Source organism: Amblyomma mixtum, chromosome 10 (genome assembly GCF_055824585.1).
Source record: "Amblyomma mixtum isolate Tamu chromosome 10, ASM5582458v1, whole genome shotgun sequence".
Lineage (NCBI taxonomy): Eukaryota > Metazoa > Arthropoda > Arachnida > Ixodida > Ixodidae > Amblyomma > Amblyomma mixtum.
The window spans coordinates 136,848,224-136,866,884 of NC_143021.1; the positions used below are offsets into that span (position 1 = coordinate 136,848,224).

General features: G+C 46.9%; 1 protein-coding gene across 1 annotated transcript in view; it reads right to left on the reverse strand.

Moving 5' to 3' along the window:
* Nucleotides 1-16,894: 16,894 nt before the first annotated feature.
* Nucleotides 16,895-18,661, reverse strand: part of LOC149327054 (uncharacterized) — a 115,849-nt gene continuing 114,082 nt past the window's right edge. The window contains exon 7 of the mRNA XM_089562340.1: nucleotides 16,895-17,022. The gene's annotated coding sequence lies outside the window, so the exon portion shown is untranslated. The remainder of the gene's footprint in view (nucleotides 17,023-18,661) is intronic.

Genomic DNA, 18,661 nt, shown 5'->3' on the forward strand with positions numbered 1-18,661 from the left:
CTAGCACAGGGGTAAAGAGTACCGACAGTAGTGCAGGCTATAGTGAGTCTTCCGAAGCAGGCGCAAGTGATGAACTGGGGCTAGGTAAGGAATTGAATACCAATCTAGTGTTGCCCCACTCAGATGGCTTTCTCGAACTCCTTCGTGTGGACAGGGAAACGTTCGCCGCTGAGCAAGAGAAAGACCAAACCGTACAAAATTTGAGTCACCAAAGTGACATAGGTCTGTCACGGAAGAACATACCTTTCCAGCTCCGTTCTGGCCTGCTGTACCGCCAGTATAAGGATAGGAAAGGTATCGAACACGACCAACTTACCGCCCGCGTCGCGATCGAGAGCCCCCTCGAGCTGCCTCTGACCAAGGCAGCCGTCTCCCAAAACCTGCCTTTGCAGTATCCCTCGATTTTCTCAAATCGCTTGGATATGCTGCCCAAAGAAAAAGGCCTTTGTTTTGGAGATGATGCTGCGCAGGTCCTTACCAGTTCGAAGGCTCCAGAATTCGCAGCGCCAGCAGAGCACGCGGGTGAAGAGGGCAAACGTGACCCTGTAACCCTTATAAACTCTCACGGTAGTGAGCCAGAGCAGGCTGGATCACAAATTGGAAATGAGGCGAACGCCGACGACTTAACCTGTGACGGTTCAGCGATTGCTAGTGACGCGCCACGCAAACCAACAGCGAGGGTTTCCACGGAGCGGCAGCGTAAAGAGGTGGCCAAACGGGAAGAGTTAATTAAGGGGAAAGTGCGGCTCTTGTTGACTGCTCGACTGAAATCCGAACCGCGAAGCCGCCCCAATTTGGCACCTCGGTGCTCAAGAGTTCGCACCCGCACCGTGGGAACACAAGCCAAGAGAACGCCACGCGCGAACCCAATCCGAGAGAGACGGATACGCTGGCACGGCATTCGCACCCGTTCGTTCCCTTCTCGCATTCTGCTTTCTGAGCGTAAGCCAAACTTCAGAACCGCGAGACTTGGACGAGGAACAGTTAAGGGTCCCAAGCTGAAATTCCTAGCCTTGTGTCCTGTTGCACCTGCTAGAGCAGCAATCCGACCGCGGCCGCGCAGGGGTCGGCTGAAAAATAAGAACCAGTAAATTCCCTGAGTCACACCGCTGTTTGCGGGCAGATTCGAGGAATAATCCGTTCTTGAGTTGAATGCTTGTCTCTTTTTGTTCATTTAACTCTCCTGTACAGAAATGCAAGCTGAAATTCCTAGCATTATGCAATGTCTCATCTGCTGAAGCAGCTCTCGGACCGCGGCTGAGCAAGGGGCGGATATGACGCATAATCTCATATTGAGTTTAATGCTTGTTTTTTGTCTTTTGTTCATTACACTCTCATACAAAAATGAGAGCGAAATTTTGGAGCTTGGCATTGCGGGACGTTGCAGAAAATAGCGAGGTAATGGCAACGCTGTTGGCCTCAGCCGAAGCTTTCCCGTGTAATGCCCTTTCCTGACTCCCCGGACGTTAATCCGCTATGCAAATTTGTATTTTGTTTTTTTTTTGCTTTAGCGGGAATCATTTTTCTCTGTTTTGTATGTGTGTTCAGCAGCTCCACCTTCCCTTTGTGCTCTCACGGGCGGTGGCTTTCTGTGACATACACCGTGCTACGGCACCCCCCAAAAATTTTAGGAAATTTTTCCCTTTTGGCTAAACAAGCTCTCTGTATTCTGGTTTGGTCAAACTTGGAAACTTTCGGAGGAGGACGTAAATTTCACGCGACAGCTCATTTTCTCTAAACAGACTTTGTCGACCGAAAACAGCTTGGCAGTTCTTAAAGTCGGTTTGGCGCTTTCTGCTTGTTGGGCTTGGGACTTTGCTGGTTGAGCTCGTTACAGTTGTCAACGAAGCAAGAAGTACCTTTGGGCCCAGCTGTGACCAAAAGCCGAACGGACACAACTCTAGGTCTCTGCGCGCAGCAGCGTTGGCTGCAACCTCTACGAGACCTCTTCGGGCGGCGGACGTGCTGTTGTGTTTCTACCCCCCCCCCCCTAACTCTCTTTGTGTGTTCCCGTCACACCTGTGTCCACTCGGACCACGTGGGCCCGATCATGCAGCTACCGTGAACATTCATCGAGGTCGACAACCTCGCGACGACCATGGGAAGTTGGATGCTTGGAATGCCCCTCCGAGCCTCAGCGGATTAGTGTAGCAGGAATGTCAAAGGCCATTGTCAGCAGTAATCCCAGCGAAATTCCTTGAGCAGAGTGCAGCGGCGACGAAGGCAGGCGAGGCCCAGGAGCTATTGTCCGAGCAACCACCGTGAATGCGGAGGCGACCTGGCGGCGCCGGTCACGCTGGCGGATAATTGAAGAATTCTGTGTCCCCGACTCGCGTTCTGGGCAATCGGCGGGGAGGCAAGTTCATTCCCCTGCTGGAGGACTTCGGGAGATTCCTTTCCCGCAGTGCTGGATGAGTCAGCATTCTCCCCCGCTCATCGGCCCAGCTGTGGGAGAGTGGAAAAGCTCGCACCTGCCCAGCCGTGGGTGGTGACAAGAACGTCCCCTTCGGTCCATCCGATTGGACAGTGCTCGTCGACCATTATTCCCCAGCCAGGGATCTGGGGAAACCGAACGATATTTAACTCGGCCGTGAGTGTGGCCGAGAGAAGCCTGCTAGCTCCAGTCGACTACGGTTGACGAAGACGTTCCCCTTCCACTGAGAGCCATTCTCAGTCCCGCTCTGTGTAAATAATGTAAATAAGTGTATAAAGCGTTTTTCCTTCACTTCCCCTACACCCCGTCTCCGGCCCACGTTCCTTCCTCCTTCGGCACTGCGGCGGTGCTCCTGGACGCGATGCCTGGTGGGACACGCTTCTAGCATCGACAAATATATCAGCATGAAGTATTTTGTAGTACCAGGCCATGCCATGATCATCCAAAGAATAAACACTTAAAAGAATAAAACACAATCCGTTTTTGATTGTTTATAGCCGCTTTATGTTCTAAAGCATCGAGTCGACGCTTCTTTGAGAGGGGAGTAATGCCGCGGGTCTTTGTAGCGTTCGTTTATGGTATTTGTTTGTTCATGCTTCAAGGCTGCCGACGCGCCGCTTTATCGCTTCTTTTGCGACGCAAGACGAGCCTAGATTTATCTCGATTGATCGCATGCGGACGGAGCCGGTTCTAGTTTGTTCCAGAAGGTTCTAGTAACTTCCTAAGCTTTATCTCGAATGCTCACTATCAGCTTTAAAAAGACCACGGCCGACAGCGGCGGGCATTCTGTTCGACGACCGCCGAGTACGCTTGTTGCTACGCCGCTGCCGAGTGATTCAGTTCTTTGCGGGCGCAAGTCAGCCCGAATAAAGAGTTTCGTTTCGAAGCCATTCTCGCTGTGTTCCTGTTCGCCGGACTGCAGTCACCACTACGTGACAATATATATTTTTGATACGTGCTTTCTGCAGACCACAATATTTGCTTGTATTTAGTTCGTGTATCGAGATGTCCTTGTCATCATGTGTTTTGTTGCAAACCTTCCAAGCGTTGAGCGATAAACGACTGCCACACTTGCGTTGCTCTGACCATGCCGTTGCGTTTACGGGTCAGTGACTCGTTCCACCGGCAAACAACTTGTATCCGCCTCATGCGAGCCGTACAGTCTTTGTCAAAAGTAACCAGGCTGCATGGTTTACTTCTAGCTCATGCAGTGGAGCTCTTACAGCTTCGCTGAAGCTGAAATGGTCGTTAAAGGTAAGGACTGGGGGTCTTCTTATCTTCCAGCACCTTTTGATCTTAAGGAAAGCCACGAGGGCTCCACTATACAAGCTAGAAGCAAACCATGCAGCCTGGTTACTTTTGACAAAGACGGTACATGCATGCAAGTCTCAAGCATGCGAGTTGCGTGCATGTACACTCGCCGTAAAAAGTAAATGGAAGGCGACTTGCTCAGAAAAATTTAATTTATTTAAACCTAAAGCATAATGGTCCAAGCTTCTTGGTGCACAGTGAAATTCACAAAATCACAATTAGTCTGCACATATGTATTCAAGGGTGCATGAATTGAGGGACCAATGATTAAATTTTTTCGTGAATATTGCCTTCCATTTACTTTTGACAGCACCTGTACACATGCGAGGCGGCCGGATGCTCAAATTACGGCGACTTATGATACGTTTGAGGTCACCGGTTTGGGGATATTTTTTCCTACTTCGCAAATCAGGACGTACCTTCCGGGGAAGTTTTTTCTGGGGACACAGTAATGTACAATCGGAATTAGTGTAACTTTCCTTGTAGTGAATACCTGACATCTAATTTTGATGCGCCTTGTCGCACCCTATCATAAACATATTCCCTGTGACAAGAGGAAATAACTCTGGAGTTTAAGCCAAAAGAACACACTGTTTTCTTTTAATATTAATAAGACGTATCACTTAATTGCGAGCTCTTTTTTTATTTTATTCATGTAAGGTTAAGCCACCCAAAGTAGCATATCTCCTCCACCTGGACGTGAAGTCAGAATCTTTTAATGCGTTTTCTGTATCAAGCAAAAAGCACCGCTTTCGGGATTTAGCGAAATACGCTGAGCGAGAAGCCGACGGGGGCAGTGACCGGAGAGACGAGGGGGAGAGGGTGAAGTAGAGCCATTACCTTTGCAGGGGGTGCAGTTGCCCCAAGATAAAGTTTGCAGCTTAAACGTGGGTAAAGGGAGATGGAGGGAGGTTGCATGAGCAGGGATGCGCATGTCTGAGGGCCACGGAAAACAGATCAAAGAACGCGAGTACAAAAAATGCACAAAGAAAAACTAGCGCTTTGCCTGGTTGGGCTAGCACTCTTCATAGAAAAAGGGCGCAGCCGGGATGAATGGTGGGGTCATATGGGAACTAAAAGAGAGGCAAGGCGAATCCTGTGAAAGCGGTTTGGAATGCTGGGAAAATGCGTCATGGGCAGTTCAGACAAAAAGAAATAAGAAATGTGCAAGCGTCAAAGTGTTATCTCAGTGGAAGAGAAAATGCCTAGAGTTATTTTCCAGCCACATGTCCGTAGCCCGAAACATTTGAAGCGAAAAACTTGCAGCATGCAATCGATTTCGCCAAAACGGCTTGAAATACTATCGCAACGTGAAGGGACGTGCGATGCGGCCCTTATTGGTTGAAAATAGGCCCAAAATTTTGCCATACAAAACAAACGTCATAAAATAATAAATAAACATGCTTCCAAAATACATGCACTTCTTTCAGGGGTCCATATGTAATTCGCGTGGCAAACCACCAAGAGTAACACACGTCCAACTATCTCCAGCCGTGAGTAGGTTCATTCGCTGGTGGAGCAAAGAATACTGTTTTTTTTTTGAGAACTGAGCAGCAGGTCTGCCTGAGCAATCCGGACGTAGTCTGCCCGTGACTGCCGGTGCTAGCTTAAAAGAGCGCGAAAAGTAGTCTGCAATGCATCACTTTCAATCTGTTGGCTTGGAACCGTCGCGGCAAAAAAAAAATCAGAAACGACTAAGACGTCATATTCCAATTGGTAATTATTTCCAATGCTTTTCTACTATACAGGCATTTTTTGAAAGCAAAAAAATAATCTGCATGCAATCAGCTAAAGACTTAAGCAAGAGCCCTGAATACAAATAGCACAAGAGCACAATAAAATGCATGAAAAACAATAATTCGGAGCATTAAGATAGTCAGGAAAGGAAGGAATTCGAAGCACGCAAGAAATTGCTTAATTACAGAGTACGACGCACAAGAGCGTATGAATGTCATAGCAACAGGCCGCGTGCATTTATGATACCGGCCTAAGAATTCGCACATCGGCCACATATAAATCTAAAAGACGAAGCCATTGCTTTCTTTCTGGCCGTTCCTAAAACAGCACACGAAATCGGGTCAGCGATTCAACTCCTACCATGGCGTTACGGTCAAGCTGACGTACTCCAGTTTGCAAAAGTACTGAGATTTTGAAATTCCTCTATTTCATTGCTGGATTTCGTTACGGTAGACAGAAAAAGAGGATGTTCTCATTTTTGCCTCTTACTGCTGGTCGCTGTATTTCATAACAAGGAGTTTAAAAGCGGGCAGCAGCCATTTATACTTTTATTCATGACAGTTCATATTCACAGTCTATACTGAATGCAAGCATCGCACACATTGAACCATGCTGGAATAATATTTTGTGACCTTTTACAAAGCACGTGTATTGTCAAGATGTTGAAGCTCAAAAATGTTTTCCGTAAGGACGATTCATATATCTATTTTAGCAAAATAACCGCTCATCGGGTGTGTTCAAACGAAACCCCTTGGGAAGCAAAGCATGCTGAAAACATTCGCAGTCTTAGGCACAGGCTTTTAACGCGAATCTTCTCTACGCTGGAAATTTTACGCAGCACGGAAACACGAGGTGGATTGAAAGAAAATAGGCGCAACAGAATCGGCTGCAGTACCAGTTCTGTAGTCTCGGTGTTTGTTCGTCGTCTTCATTTTATCGCGCTGCTGAGGGTATTCATTGCGAGTAACAGTCTTGGCAGCACTTATTTAAATGACCTTGACTATGTATTCTTTCTCGAGTTTACAGTCTAGAGGGAACATACGCAGGTATATATCACCTTTGAGCGTTCAGCTCGAGCACTGCTCAATAGATAGAAAATGTGATTGCTTTTATGATGTCTGCACATGATGCGTGCTTTTCAAGCTTTCATCAATGGTATATTAACTTATTGCCGTGGCTGTGTAAAACCACATTTGAAAATGCGGTGATAAGCTGAACTTCGTTACAACTTGAAGGAACAACGGAAGTGGGTGACGGTCTGAAACGTCCTATATTTCGTCACTGAATAATCACAGCAACGAACAAAATCCCTTTTACCGTTAGACTGTATCAGAGAAGTAAGAGGCTTTGTAATTGTTTAGCTTTTAACTAGTTCTTTTTGGAGGTAGGACAAAAAACGTGGCAAGGGTCTGCCTTTTGTAAGATAGGAATTGTGTTTAAGGGACCTCAATCCAGCCTTCCTCCCTACGCCTCGCTAAGACTGGCCCATAAAATTCATCCGTAATCTTGAGCTGCCTCCCCTGGTGTCGCTCCAAGAGTCAACGAAAAAATCATCTCTGCCATATTGCCCTCACTGTTGTGTGCTAGGGCTTGGGGCGACTAGGAAGTAGCGGATTCCAGCGATAGGGACACCAGCACAGGAGACATTTAGAATGCAGGATTCCCGCAAGCAGACGCGTCAGGCTTAGGTTCCTGGACTGCTGCACCACTGCAGCCAAAAGGAAAAAAATCGCAAAAATAAGAATAAACAATTTATTATGTGTTTGTTTCATATATTTGGGGACTTCTCTGCAGAACTAGAGACGCATAAAACAACCGAAAAAAAATTAACATACAACGGATGCTTTTGACGTCGTCTTTTCTTTGTGCAGCGTCCTCTCGGGCGGAACGCGAAGGGTAACTCTCGCAAATATAATTATTTTCAGTTTCGTTTGCGCACGCATGAACAAAATTTACTGAATAAATAAGAAAGCTCTGTGTTAACGGAATGCCAATTTCTCTCACATTTCATACCAAAATCCGCTAACCTGTTTGAACGTCGTGCGCGTTCTGACATGGAACGACATGAATTTGTACCGGTCTGGAAAATAAACGAATTGAATTGAACTCACTAAGCGTACCAGCTGTGTAAGCACCGCAGTAATCCGCAACAATTGCTCCTTTTAAATTTTGGAGTGCTGGAACCACAAGAACGCTTCCTCCCTTTCACCCCCACCCACCCCTGTCCTGAACAACGAGCAGCCCACACCAGGGGGACAAAAGCTTGGCTCCTCCCTTTGTTGCCTCCCCTCTGCAGCATTTTTAAGTGGAGCGTTCCCGGAATGTGGTAGTTAAAGAGCAGTTCCGGCTTCCACAGAGCATAGGCATATGAGTCAGCTGTGGACACATAATCCGCTCTGCACTTGGCCCGTTTATTCTGTGAAATGGCATAGTTGGAATAACACCTGCAGCGAAGGCGCTCTCCATTTTCATCCGGCATTAAGCGGAAAAAAGTCCGTTGGCATGGAGAACTTTTGTGGGGGCTTTGGAACGCGGAAATTTCGAGGAATGGGCAAACGCCCGGACGCATTTGGTGCGGGGAATCGTATTGGGGGTTGGCGCGACCAATTCAAACGAGAATTATGTCAGGAGTATCATTGAGTGGCCGAAAATACCTTGAAAATAAAATCTATTTCGTCTTATTTCATTGTTCACATGAAGGAAAAAATCTACAAGTGTTTCGAAACGAAGGTTTCTCCAGAGCATCACCTCATTGCACTCTCTGAAGTATATTCTAGTTAATGCGTCTGGGTGTCTGCTAAGCGTCTGGAGCCTTTCACGAAGGGCTGACAGTGCGTTTGGATGTTTTGAAGGTAATTTCACCAGACGACGAGCAAAAAGTGGCTAAACGTGGCCATTTTATCGGAGAATCGGATGGGGGCGGAGAGTTTGTCGTTGCACGTTGGAAACGGGGACCTTGTCAGGTGTAGCACTGAGTGTCTGAAAAAACTGAAATTTGGAGAAAAAAAATCACCCTTCTGATTATTTCACTGTTGACAAGAAGAAAAAAACCACAAGAGTTCCCAAACGAACTTTTCTCCTGATTATCCTGGGAGTCTGTTAAGCATCTGGAGCCGTCTTCGTGGTGCAAGCAGTGCTGGCGCTCAGCGTTGACAGTTTGGACGTAATTTCACCGGACAACGAGCAAAAAGTAGCCAAATATGCCCATTTTGTTCCAAACTATGCCAAAAAGTTGACACACAGGACATGTACAGCGATGGCTAGTAATAATGCCTCCCAAAATTTTTGAAACGCCGTTGAATAAGGCATACTCTCGAAAATTTTGCAAGTATATTCACATTCTTTGTACTAGACTCATGGCGGCGTTATAGTGTGCGGCGGAAAATATATTTTATAAAGGGAGTCCCTTTCATAAAATATCTGTATTTGTCACTGCTTCCTCTATTAGAATTTACTTTGTGCGATTATTATTCTCATCAAACACGTTATTCCTTACGTTGGTACCAATTTCTGAAACCAAGCCTACTGTTAAGGAATGCATAGCGGCCACTCCCCACCACATTCCTGCATTCCTGCTTTCGGGGCTGGCGGGAGGTGCGGGAGCGCGCTACCGGAAAAGGCTAATTTTCTTTCTTGTTGTTGAGCCTGCCCACACAAAGAGATAAAAAGGTGATGAGAAAAGAAGTTGGTCATCCCTTTTCCCCACTGGTAAGCCCAGCCCAAGCAGACGACCAACTCGTCCAGTTACACACCTTGACCATCCCTGTATTCATGGAATTGGCATGCGAGCTCCACGTAGGGGGGCGCCGCAGATTTTGCGTGAAAGCCAGTGTAGTGATCAGGGAACCGGAATCCCACATTTTTTTCCCTCCTCTCTTACCAGCTTCATATCCCCATGCGATCCCCTGTCGCATGGAGTCACAAACGAATAGCGACCTGCCAAGACCTACGCCCTTTCCCCTTCCTTTCAACCCGTTTATTCTCTCTCTCACCCGCACGTGACCTGGGGCACCTTGGCTATATATACAGAGCCCGCAGCATAGAGTACGTACTTTACAAACCGGTGTTTCACTGTGCTTATTGCCAGTTGATTCGAACCGTGCAGTCGGTGTTAATGCTGCGTGGAGACTCATCCCGCAAAATGGCGGCCTTCAACCCATCTGTTCTTGAGGTGAGGGGATCCTGCTGTATGCATTTGTCCATATCGAAATTATCGTTTTGTTCAATAGATCCGTTTGTTGAATCCATGTAGTGCTGCTGTCCTCACGATATTTCATGCACTTCCAAGCTGCTGTTTGCATTGGAGGCTCGTTGATATTTTTCTCAGATTAATATCAATATACATACGTTATTTTAATGACTGCGAACACGACCTAGATGGGGAAAATCTCTGCTCCGTCCTGATCGTGGACGGCGTAATTTTCAGCGAATTCAAATTCAATGTTCGCCAGGCGGTCAATGGGCCGCTTTGAACTAGCTTCACTAAAACTGAACCGGTTAGTTCTAGGCGCCTTGATTAAATATAACTACGACCATTACAATTGTCGCCATTTTATTATAATGCTTTTTCTATCCTTGCTCCACCACACAGGGGTCTACTCATGATGGGCATGCGACAGCGACCGGGATGCTGTTCTCGAACGCGAAGGAAGAATTCATGCGCGTGCTAAGCGAAAGGCCCTCTTACAAGAATTGCGTCCCTGACCCATAATCCAGCTCGACTTCCAAAAATCCTGGCAGCGATGATAGCGACGACATATTCTTACAAGAGGTGAGTGCCTTTCATTGATTTAAAAGAGGCTTAACAAATCATCGCACTCGTGTAGAAAAACTAACAGGAACACTTCAAATGTGGTGCGGTTAGCTCAATATACTTCCAGAACTCCAGAGCCCCAGCTGAGTGAAGTTACTGTCTTATCTCCTTGTTTCCAAACGGTGTGACAAAAAATAACTAGCAAATACATTATGCTAATGATGATCCAACAGTGACCAAAAAGCAGTCAGCTGATAGAATTGCTAGTAAGCGAACGAAACATGCCCACAATAGGTTAAGTGCCCTTCCCCTTAAGTACTTGGATAGAGGGAGGCACTTTATCTTGAAGACGTTGATTCTCCCTTATGCCTGATCCTCTAAATGTACTGGAGACAAGATGAGATTGCTTTTTGGGTATTATGTGTGACATTATTATTCTAAACTTAGTTCTTGGAGCTCGTCTCTTAGAATGTCCTTTTTCATTCCTCTCCATTGCAGAGGAAATGGCCCATCGAACCGGTATTTTTGAGCGGCCAAAAGGTGGTGGATCGCTCAGTACGGGAGCGCAATGTTCACTGGCTCATCGGGACCCGCAAGGTGCTGCAGTTCTCGCCGGAGACGCTTTTTCTGGCCGTCTCCCTGGCGGATCGCTACTTACAGGTGACATCGGACAAACAGGGAGATGCTTAATGACTGCTTACGAGAACATGAACGCTCCTTGGCACCACCCCCAAAATAATCTTTCTTTACATTGGCTTAAGTGCAAATGCACACCAGCATTCAGTAAGACAACCATTTTGTGCAAACATAGAGACCAGCGCACCCGGCAAATAGTTGAAGCATTCCTGATTCATCAAGAGCAAGAAAAGTGCGTGAGCAAGCCATCTCTTGCACTCACTCAAAAAGAAATTGATTATCTCAGCGGCTAAATGACTAGTGCTGGTTTTACCTCCTTCTTCCTTTCTTCTTGTTCTGTTGACGTACTAAATCATCGATGCAATGCCACGTGTTGATTGTGCTTAGGTTCTCCTATTGATTGCGCCATCAAAGCAATAAAATTTATCAGTCGTAAGTCACAGCCTGTGTCTTTCCGCTTCTTAAGTCCTGCCTATTTTCGGCTGTACCTTTTTCTGCTAAACCATGATTTTCTCGCACTGCAAGGATCTACCCCCACTATGTGCAGAAACAAAAAAATTTCTTTGCCTAGATATTACGCATTTAAAACAGAGCTTCTGACGGTAGTTAGAAGCGTCGTCCGAAGACCTTTCAGATGACACCGTTTCCCTCATTCAGTGCAAGGAGGCAGCCCTTACGCTCGACGCAACATGACGAGGAAGAGATTGACGTCGCAGCCTACCTGCAGAGCACAGAAGCTTCACGAGCTGACAGGCGAAGAATAAAGGACAAATAAGGCACCGCTGCCCGATCCTGAAATCTACACCAACTCCGGGATGTTGCAAACGATCTGAAGGGCTCTAGATTTAAACAGCCATTAGCCGTCCTGTACTGGGTGAAAAACTCTATGAACGCTACTTCGGCTCGTGGAAGATCATGAGCCTTAATGTACTACACCCCGACCGACGGCAGAAGCTCCCACGCTAGTAGACATCTGCGTCGGTATTATCCCTCTGCCCAGCAGCATTTCTGTATTGACATTTCATTCTGTGGTTTAGCGTGATCAGAATTTTCAAAAAGCGTGATCAAAAAGTGATAAAAGCGGGATCAAAACAAAGGTGTTTAAAGTTGCCTTTTGCAAGTTGGGAAAAATATAAGTTAGGAAAAAAATTTAGTTTAACTAACAGAAGAAAGCCAACCCAAATTGGAATGAAATAACTTTACGGTTCAAGCCCTACTGGGCTCTTTCATCATGTGTGAAAGCGGGCGAGTTGCAGCTTGTCTTTCTATACCTTCGTTTATTCGGCATCCCGGTTACTGAACTTAGACCGTGGATAAAAGAGAGGGAAAGGATTCCGAGCGAGAGGGTCACATTCCCCCGAGTCTGTAGAATGGGCCATGACTGAAGTAAAGCGCTTGCGCAGGCAAGGCTCGGTGTCCAGCACAGTGGTTCCCTCGATGTCAATCTTGAGGTCACATGCTTCGTAGTGTTCGGCCACCACACTAGACAAGTGCTCGTATCTTTGAGAACACTTTGTTCTGCACCATACACGCGGGTAAGTTCTTCGTTTCGTCAATGTGCAATGTGGAGCATTTCTAGCCGAGGGTCTGATGTCCTCCGCCTCGGACCTTCTCTTGCCTGTGACGGTATCTGGGGCGAGGGAGTGAGTAGGGCCTTGAGTAGGACATCGAGAAATGGAAGGCTGCTCTACTGCTCACGCTCAATGATAAACTATATGACTGTTTCGTGCGTATTTAGGTTAGACTAGAGGTTTTCTATTTGAAAAGTTTTTACCGCACAGCAGCAATGGTCTCGGTAACGCAGGATGAGCATTGGCTGCGGGGTAATTGTGCGGAGCGCCTGTCTTTCAAAATATTTTATAGTAAAATCATCCATTGTGGCTAAAATGGACGCATCCATAGCAGCTGCGGTGATTTACTTCAACAAATTTTCTTCAAAAGCAAAATACGTACTCAGCAAAAACGTAGAAAAAACGTACTGAGTAAACGAAAGATAAAGGAGGCAGCATAGCTCGTCGATGCTCAAGGTGTTCGTTGGTGATATGTTTTGTTGTTGTCTAGTGCTCTACAAACAAAGGAGTCTGCCAGGCACATTGGAACACTGGTCAGTAATGGCAGCAGGTCAAAGAAGGCCCAGCTTTCATCATCCTCAATGGTGAGGTTCGAGACGTGTGAGATGAAATGTGCGGAGTGTACGTGTTGTGCCGGCGATTGGAGCTAGTACCTTGTGAAGACTGCACAAACGACGCCGCAGGGGAGACAGGGCGAAGCCCGCAACACCCCATAGAGGGATGTCAGGCTTGTGAATATGGTGGATAGAAACCTGTAGCGGCTCGATTTCTGCAAAGGATGTGAAGGTAGGGCATTTTTAAATCCGGGAGTCGATTAAGTACCTCTGAAAATTTTTTCTTAAAGTTGCTTTGGGTTCTTGTGGCCGGGTTCCTGCTAAGTTTATGATTTGCCACACTGTTTAGCAGTGCCAAAGTCTCGTCCTCGTCTTCGCGGTCTTTCACAGCCACAGTAGATTTCGCTTTGTCAGCTAAGAAAATAGCGATGGAGGCGTCATCTCGGAGTGCACATCGAGCTTCTCTTTCTTGCAGACACACGTTACTCGGAGCTTTTGAGAGTACCTTAGCGACGAGACCAATCCCTTTCAAACCGACCACTTCTTTAACGTGATGCTCCTGGCACCGTACACAGTCATTGACAGCAGCGACGATTTTTGCAACATAGGGGGCGACGAGATAGCACAAAAGTTGCCATGCCTTTTCGAGTACCAAGGATTCTTACTAGGTTAGTTCACGAGATGAGAGGGCCTTTACGAAGCCCGTGCTTGGTGCGCTTTACTGCTTTGTGTGCAACTTTATTAGAGAATTGAGTTTATTTTCTTGCGACGTGGGATGCTTGTTGGTTTCAGTCGTTGCCGTGTCATTGCGCAAAGTTTTGACGCACGGCAAGTGTCTCGGTATTTTGTGTTCCAGTTGGCGTTGTCCAGCCTTTTTCTGCGTAGAACAGAGTAGCACTCGATTATGCGCGCTTAGATGAAGGCAGTAAGTAGGCTCTGAAACTTAGTATTTTTTCATTTGATTTTGAATGATGTCCGTGTTCCTGATGGAGTGATCCCGCCCTATAATCGCTTTGTGCGACCACAAGAAACGCAGGTCTTGCGTCCAAACCCACATTATGCGCGCTATTATACTCGTACTGTTGGTATAGGCACAGTTTATTTTTTGACACCTTTCCGTTCGTTGTAATGCATCGAGTGTGTGCTTTATTGGGAGGAGCGTAATGGCGCGAAAGGTGTCATAGTTTGTTCTTGTTCAAACCCAGAGACACGCGGTTGTCCCTTTGTTTTTGCCGCGAGAAGAGACCAGGCTCATATACTGTTTTCGCTACCATATGCATGGGTCTATATTGTAACGTGGCGAATTGCGAGATCGACGCTAGATTGACCCGGGCACAAAGCACAGGCCGCGAGCACAGGGTCTACACCGAGAGCACATAGCACAGGGCGCATGGCCCCCAAGCTCTGAACACGCGCACCAGCAAGACATATCGTTCGCCTCTTCTTCATTCACAATAACCGTTGCATGGCCCCGGTCGCAAAAACACCGCCTCGGTGTAAACTAGGCATGTCAGGGGATAGCGAAAGGTACGACTTGAGACGGACGACGTGGGATATATCACGCTGAGCTTCACAGGAGGTGGCCTCCGGGAATGCCGGGGCGATCTCGTAGGTGACAGCTTTTTCAGGGCGGAGCACACGGTATGGGCCAACATACCAAGACAGAAGTTTTTCGGAAAGCCTGATGCGGCGAGATGCCGACCAGAGCAAGGCGAGGGCGCCAGGGAAGAAAGTGACCATGCGATGGCGGCGGTCGTAGTAATCCTGCTGTGAGGCTACCGAGGCGAGTAGTCGGGACCGCTCCAGTTGGCGGACGTGGTCAGCCCGGGCAAGTGCGTCGTGTTCCTGTTCAGAATGCTGAGAAATAGGTGTCGAGAGGAGCGTCCGAGGGCGCGCGGGATGGGGATCGCTGATCGTCACAGGAAGATGTCGCAGATTTATTTGGAAGGCGGGCAAACGGCTGCGGAATACGGTGCCTTTTCACTTGCCCAAATCGACGGCACTCCTTAATGATGGAGTTAACACTGGAACCGTCTTTGCAAACAACGAAATGGAAAGCATCGTCAATAATGCCTTTGAGCACGTGGCCCACTTTGTTCGTGTCACTCAAGTCAGCGTCGGCCTTGTGGCAAAGAGTCAAGCTGTCCTGGATTAGGGCACGTAGATTTGTGTGGGAGAGTGGGCTCGAGACGCAAGCTGTTTTTTGGCGAGCTGCCGGCCATCAGGACTACCGGACAGCGTCCTTAGCTCCTTCTTGAAGGTGTTCCAGCTTGATAGGTCGCCTCTTTGGTTTTATACCACATTCGTGCCGTACCATTGAGGTAAAACATCAAATTGGCAAGCATTAAGGTAGAGTTCAACCTGGTATGAGTGCTGACGCGTTTGTAGTTGCTAAGCCAGTCTTCTAAGGCGGTGCCATCAATTGCGGAAAAGTTGCCGGGGTCGCGAGGGCCCCATATGCGTTGCAACATGTTGTTTGAGACGGTCATAGTTCCTTTGGCACCCTATATTCAAGCCTCTTTGCCTCATTCAAATTCAGCGCTGCTACTCTCAGCGGCAGTACTGTTACGCAGCTTGCGCCACACACGTTTGTTCGTATCGCCTTCGTCGAGTTGCTCAGTTCTTTGTAGGCAGAAGTGAGCCGAACAACAAGTTCTTTGACGCGGGAGCGTTAGTACCCTCTTGTCGGAACAGTTTGCCCGGCGTCGGCGTAGGCGTCAGCTTCGGTGACCATTTTAAGCCTCGCAGTTGGAGTGGCCGAAGTAATCGGTCGCTGCAGCACCCTAGGCAACTAAGCCAGGTAACCTTGTGGAGTCGTCACTACCTGCTCAACGGAGGTTGAGCAAACTGAGCGCCGTGGCAGTTGGCAGTAAATCTAATGATTGGCCCCGATAGTTGGCTCGGCAAGAGCAACCCAGCTGCGTCTCATAAGCCCCACCGATGGCAGCCCTTGTCATCCCAGGGCCGCGGCACAACATGCCCTGTAACTTTGTGGCGTCATCACCACCTGCCCACCGGATGGAGCGCAAACTGACCACTGTGGCAGTTGGCCGTTACATTAATCATTGGCCGCAAGAGATGGCTCCGTAAAAGCAACCTCGGTTACATAAGCCCCACCGGGGGCAGCACCTGTCACTGCAGGGCTGATACTCAACGCATAACCGCTGCTACACTGCGCCTGCAGTGGTACGAAGACCCCCAGCTATCCATCAATGTAAACTAGAGAATGATCAATTCCGCATATATGGGATTTGCCCCTTAACAGTATCGCTCATAGCCTCAAGGCGAGCGTAATGTGGCCAGCAGTTTCACCAACTGTCTTCAGCACCACGTAACCGTATGGATATTTAACTGCAACACTTCAGCAAAATCTTCGACAGACAATTACACCCAATTAAATTCAACTGAAAAAATTCTTTTAGAAAGCTTATCATTATTTATGAGGCTATTTAGCTTTTTCCAGACAAGATCACTTCAGCCTTCGGTTGGTTCGCAGTCATTCATGAAATATTAATTTTTAGATATGTTCAGTTCCTTATTTAGGCGGTAGCGGTAAGCTTTGAAAACATGTAAGTCGCCAAGCTCTCCTCTGCTGATAAGCTTATGGCATAGTTGATTCTTTTTATATTATTGTGCACCTCATTAATATTGTTTGTGATCATTTTTGTAATTATTTGGCATTTTAACTTGATTTTTTTTTATGCGCTGCATGCAAGGGAACGGAGACCGTTTCAAGTGTCTGCTGACATGCTTTTATTCAAAACCAAGCGCCCTGCGTTTCTTTCTGTAGAATGAAGAAATAAATATTTCATTTGATACCTCTCAAAATGCAATGGCTATTAACTGCAAACACTCTCTGAGTCATTCCAACTATTTGAGAGTGCAATGCCGAATTCAGTACAAACATGTATATTGCCTTTACAGGGCACAGAAGGAAGACGACCAGTTTCAGGAACTTTCCATATATTAAATCCTTGGAGAGGCAGACATTTCTTGTTCTTGTAGGTGAATGATTTTTTTGAGCATCTGGAAGCAAACAATATAAATGTGCCATATTACCAAGCAAGCACCGTATTGTATGAACGAGGTTACACAGATTCCACTGTGGAGAAATTGGATAGGACTAATATATATGACGTTTTCCAAATCTTCAGATACATACAAAATAGGCAAGAGAGGTTTGGCATGGGTTTAATAGCACGTGCCACTAAGTTCTGGAAGTCAAACTCCTCCTGTTCTACCCATCGCATTTGTCCCATATTTCTTTAAGCATCTTTGAGAGCATTGGGTAATTCTGAATGCTCGAAGGAGCCAAGCTTTATATAGGAATTTTTCAATTTACCTGCGACTACAAACTGCGCTAGTTCCTCTTAATCGCGCGTAAACCCACTACACGAATTATAAAGGTACAGTACAGCGGTTCATGCAGCCCGAAGAAAAATATACTGACGATTATGATGGTGTATATCGGCAAGAGCCGCTTTGGCCAAAAAGCGCCACGGCACAGGCTATTTTCAGTCTCGTGTGGAGGGGGATCAGACACAGTCATTTTCTGAGCATTGCACCATGTTAAGCTGCGCACCAGGCGAGGGCTCTACAGCGCAGTAAAAATGCGATCGGCTAACGCCCATCATCTGCTCGCATTTCAGGTTCCTCTTCATGTTTTCCTGGCGGCACTATTTACGACTGTGGAGCCAATGTAGACACCGTGGTGCCGACACCCAGTCTGTGCGCTACCCACTCGAACGTGTTTACTGACGTTTCATCATCTGGACCATCGAGCGCAACCAGTTCTCTGCATATTTGCTCTGTGGCGTCACTGGGCACGTTGCAACTGCACTCGACGGCAGCTATTGCTCCCAGACCAGCATCCGCATCAGGAGCGACGCCAACCATTTCCGGCAACCATTTCCGATAAGAGCACATCAAGTTCCATCACCCCCTTCAATGTAATCGGCGCCACAGCAACAGTGTGATTGACTTACGCCCGTCGTCTGCTCGCCATGCAAGTAAACAATCGATTCTCTATGGACGTGTGGCGTACCCGTTATCGTGAATTGCTAATGATCCCGAGCCCATGCTACTGTATTGAAATCATTCGTGAGTGCGCACGCATATTTATTTGAGCTGTTAACACTTGCCGGAAACATTGAAGTTATCCCGGCCCTAATATGCGGTCCCATTCGACAGAGAAACCTCACGAAATCATGGAGGCACTTGCCTAAATTCGTGAAGGCCAAATACCTATTCTGAATGAAATGAAAACGATTGGGACCCAACGATACCAAAACGATGTAGTCCTAGGGGATAATAGATTTAGTATTTTGGTTATATTATGGGCATTATACTTTTACTGAGTATTTTATTTTCCGTTATTTGTTGCTTTATTTGTGTACTTTACTAGCTTTATCTCATAGTTCGTTATTACATGCATTATATTTATTTCAATTGCCAGTGTCGTATTCTTATGCAACAATCTACCCCCCCCCCCCCCCCATGTAATACCCTCGCACAAGGGCCCTTAGGGGTACTGTATATAAATAACTAAGTTGAAAACGTTAAGGCATGTGTCAAAGCGAAAACAAAAGAAATATCTATCACAACATCCAGGATAGACCATTCTGAAGATAGGGCACGCCATTCTAACCTCTTATACTTTGTATTG